Source organism: Urocitellus parryii, chromosome 13, assembly GCF_045843805.1.
Source record: "Urocitellus parryii isolate mUroPar1 chromosome 13, mUroPar1.hap1, whole genome shotgun sequence".
Lineage (NCBI taxonomy): Eukaryota > Metazoa > Chordata > Mammalia > Rodentia > Sciuridae > Urocitellus > Urocitellus parryii.
Window position 1 is genome coordinate 39,799,033 of NC_135543.1, and position 4,927 is coordinate 39,803,959.

Here is a 4,927-nt window from a genome sequence, read left to right on the forward strand (position 1 = left end):
AGTTGGTCTCTGATTTCCCTGGTGAGCTAATTCAGGAGATCCACTGTGGCTGTCCTCAGAGCTGTCTGCTTGTGATGTTTGCAAAAGCCCTGTCTCTGCTGTCTGCCCAGGAGTCTACAGGTGGCCTGTTAGGCAGTTCCTCCCCACCCTAAACCAGGGATTGGTCCCAACAGAAACACTTGCATCACTCTTTTCTCCCAGGTAAAAACTCGACACACCTCATTTCCTCCAGCAATGCAATCCTTTGTTGGAAGCTGAAAGAAAAGCTCACAGGCTAAAGACAAAGTTGAACGGGAAGGTACCAGATGAGTGATAATTAATCAGAATGTGGAAGTGTCGCGGCTAGCCCTGACCACCCTGAAAAAGAAGTTACGTGATTTTTTGTGGTTACAATTGAAACTGAAAAAACAAAACAAGACATACAAAATTCCCCCAAAATCTGCATGTGGAGAAGTATGTGATTTCAGACTGAGTATGTGTGGGTACATCTAAAATTAAATAGAATATTTTAAGTAATAATGCATTTCACTGAAAACATCTGAAAATACAGGGAAAAATCATGTTAAGCAATTATTAATGTAGATTCCAAGTAAAGCAATTAGAAATAAAATTGAAGGATCCAATGGTACCATGTATATATGAGATGTAGAAATCATGCATGGCAAAGTCAGATCTCTGATAATACTTAAATGACATCTTTCTCATTGTATTTCTTTTAATTTGTGAATTAAAAACAAACAAACAAGCAAACAAACAAATTGATAGTAAGGTGGGTTATCTTTGTGTTGTTTTAATTATTTTCCCCAGAAGTCAACCTGCCTGTTTCTGCATACGTCTAAGCTCCTCAACTTTTGGACTCTACCCCAATTTAGGGTGGTGGGGCAAAGCTAGTAACATCATTTTTAGTTAGTTTTGCTAATTTTAAAAGTTTCAGAATATCCAAAGAATTTTGGTTGGTAAACTATCAATTTTATTTTTGGCAGTGTGTATTGCATCAGGTTTTAGAAGCTTTTTGGTTTCAGGGACTCTATTTGGACAGAAAGAATCACATAGTTCAGGAGTTGGGAAAACATCTTAGAGGAAAAATTTAGTTTTTGTTTCTTTTAAACTTTGAAAAAATATACAGCACATAAACTTTATCATTTTTAAGCGCAAGTTTGGTGTCGTTAAGAATATTCACATTGCTGTGCAATCAACCATCACCACCATCTGCCTCTAGAAAAGTCTTGTTTTTGAAATAAAGTTATTGTGGATAGAATATTATTGGAGCACACCGTGACTATTTATTTTGTTTTGTGAATGGCTGCTGTGGTGCTACAAGACAGAGTAGTTGGACTCAAGACAGTGTGGCCATGAAGTAAAAAATATTTAGACTTCTTTATAAGAAAAAAAATTGCTGACCCCTGAATGATGCCATATATATATTTTTGGACTAGGAATTTAGCCCAGTGCTTTATCACTGAGCTCTAGAGCTCCATCCGCAGCTCTTTTTATTTTGACACATGGTCTTCCTTAATGGCTTAGAGTCTCACTAAGTTGCTGAGTCTGTTTTTGAACCAGGGATCCTCCTGCCTCAGCCTCCCAAGTCACTGGGATTATAGGTGTGCACCCCTGCAACTGGCCAACACCATATATTTTGAATAACATTTGTGACAAATGTGTGGGGTGTTGAGTCTAGAAGAAGATGAGTGAATCTTTAAAATCAGTTTCTTCTTAGAAGGAAAACTTCAAGAGATTATGTTTGACATTCTTTGTGGAGTTCCCTCCAAATTCCATAAACTTATATTATGCCGTTTTGGATAAAATCAGAAAGTGAACAATGACTGAATCCTTTCCAAAATGGAAAAGTTGAAGCATGGGACAAAGTTTTGAGAAATTAATAAATGATTTTTCTGTAACTAGACTAGTGGGCAAATACAAGTGAATGGAAGCTGGGACAAATATTACTGAATTTATTAATGATTTGTATAATGGGAAACTCAGTTACTAAAATGTTGGTTACCTTTCTGAGTTTAGTGTTTGAATTTGATTAACAGTGGGGAGAGGTTTGGGTGTGTGTTTTTTTTTCTCATGTTGTATAATGAGGAAAAACAGTATGAGCAAACTCTAGATGGGACTAACAAAATACACTAGAACTTATTTTTCTAATTAGAGAGTTATGGATATATTATATTTTGTTTATTTTCTTCATTGCATCTTTACATATTTTCTGATTTTGTATTGTAATGAGAACATATTCATTTTACAATTTAAAAAACTATTTTGAAATTAATGTGAAGAAAGCAAATCTTCATGAATAATATTCTAAACTCTGGAGCAGGGGAAAAGGGGCAAAATTAATAAACTTCCAGTTCTTGCCCATAATATAATATTTTGCAATTCTTTAGAGTATCATTGTGCAAATCACAAAGGACATAGAAAAATAGCAGTGAATTACAATATTTATAGGCCTATGGCATTTGAGTTGCATTGTAGACTAAATTCTAGATATGTCTCACTTTATTCTGATTTATCTTTCCTAAAATTTCATTGTATTGACCAATTTAATGAATGCAGGTTTTAAAAGGGTTATCGTTTATTTCCTTACTTGAATAAAAGTTAAAGAACTCATTGGTATTGAACTTTGGTATTTTGATATGTACCCTAAAGGTTCTTGGTGAGGTGATACATAGAGAGTATGGGCACCTTCGATAGGAGAGTAATACAGTGTTCTTCGTTTGATGCAGGCTGGTTCATTTACTTGTTCCAACCAAAGGGAGGTCATAGAAATCAGTGACAAATCTTACTGAGCACCCCATAGACAAACAGAACTCTCTGTGCTTTTTTATATGTGCCCTTGACATTGGAAGATGTGGACCTCAAAGCACCTTGGTGTTATGGTCACAGTTGCATGGTGCTAGGGAGGTTGTCTGGAAGGAGCGTTTGCACGGTTTTCTGGGGTAAGCAGTGCTTTCTCTTGCCACTTAATTTGTGTTTAGATAAAGGAAAGAAGGGAGGGATTTCCAGCAGCTTCTGCTCGGGTGGTAGTTTTTACTCTCTGGATAATGACTTTGCAAACGAAAGCCTGACTTGAAACTGGCTCTTGTTCAAGAGGCTGAAATAAGAACAAGAATCATAACAATAATACTCATTAAAAGGGAACATCGTTTTATGTGTATGCTATGCTTCAATTAATGTGCCATATTGAAAGCAGGAGAGTCAGAAAGTAGGCACAACACATCGCAAGTTGAAAAAGCTAAAGAAAACTTTTCTTTGCTGAAAATCCAACCATGTCACACTGTGGCATAAGAAGCAAAGTAGAGAGAGTGAATATTTATTCAAAGAGGCAGTGTCCTCAGAGGTTTCCATGCTGCTTCTAATGCTCATTATCTGCAGCAGTTCTCTTGCCCATGAAGTAGAGAACATTAATTAAAATTTGGCTTCAGAGGCAAGCCTTCACTGGATTTTGTTTTGCCTGGAAACATGTATGCAATAAATCTTATATGTCACATGTTACTACTATATGATGTTTGTGCTTTCCTCAAATCCATGAATTGAGATGTTATTACACATATATCTTGAAATGGCCTGCAAAAGTAAGTGATCTGCCCCTTTTTGTTTTTCAAGGTATTGGAAATCATACACCTCTTCCATTAGGATCATCACCTGAAGGAATCCAGGCATGTCCGAAATTGTACGTGTGATTGTAGAAAACAATTTGTACTTCAATAATTGGCAAAAGTGAGACTGCTGGCCCAATATCCTTTTGGATTGTATGCAACATCATTCATCATACTTCTGTGATTCCTGGAATTATTTTTTTTAAAGATTTGCATAATTTCTATCATATACTGATTCAAATCCAGGCTTCAGAAGGGTAAATATTGATGAATGTATCTTTTTAAACAGTTTACTTACACTGTGAAATAGGGAATTGACCACTCTTTGCTCTGATTTAGTCTGATTCAGCAATTGCTTATTTGTGGGAGTATGAATTATAAATTTTCCAGAGAATGTTCTTCTTGCTCACTTCAACAAAACGTTTTCTGCAGGAAAAGCGTTTTTTTTTTTTTTTTTTGGTTTGTTGGAGGTAAAATGGACAAGGTTGAACCTACTTACAAAATATATATTGAAGCCACGTAGTTGCTTCCTTTTCTGAGCTCCCTCACCAGCCACACTCTCTCACAGAGCTGAGTGGATCTATCTATAACTTTGCCCTTCTTCCTTTCTGGACTCTTGCCCAGGTCACCCCTCATTAGGAGGCCTGAGTGCCATTCTTAGAAAGATCATGGCTTTCAGTGTACGTGGAACAAAATTGAAACTATAATCCATTATAGTTTATAGGAAACTGCCTGACCCAGTCCTTAATTTTCTTACCAAATACATCACACAATCCCTCCTCCCTTCAAAATGTCCCCTTTTCAGTCTTCTAAATCCATAAGTTCTACTTCACGTTTTCATTCCGTCCCTCTCCTCACTGGCTGACTTCTCATTCACCAGCTGACAGCTAATGGCAGCTTCTCCCAGAGATCTTTCCTTGTTATTCCTAACATTAGTGCACCCTCTTTCTTTTTTTTTTTTTTAAATCATCCATCCCAATTTCTTTCCTGTATAGAGCTTTGCACACATGGCATAATTTGTTATTTTCTTATGATGCTTTTTCTCCACCATCATACTGTGAGGTTCATCGGGAGAAATCAGGCCTACTTAATTTACTAGAATAGTTTCAGGACTTTGGAGAATAAATAAATAAAAATATCTTTATGAAATCTGTGCAAGTATAGTTGCTGGGTCAAAGGGAAGATATAGTTCAAAATTTTAATAGATTGTCATTCAAGGTCTATAGTCCCAATTTATATTCCTATTGATAATATAGGAGAGTGCCAGTCCCTCCTCTTGGTCCTCTTTCTCATAAAATGGATCACCGGTAATTATTTTCTGAATAGTT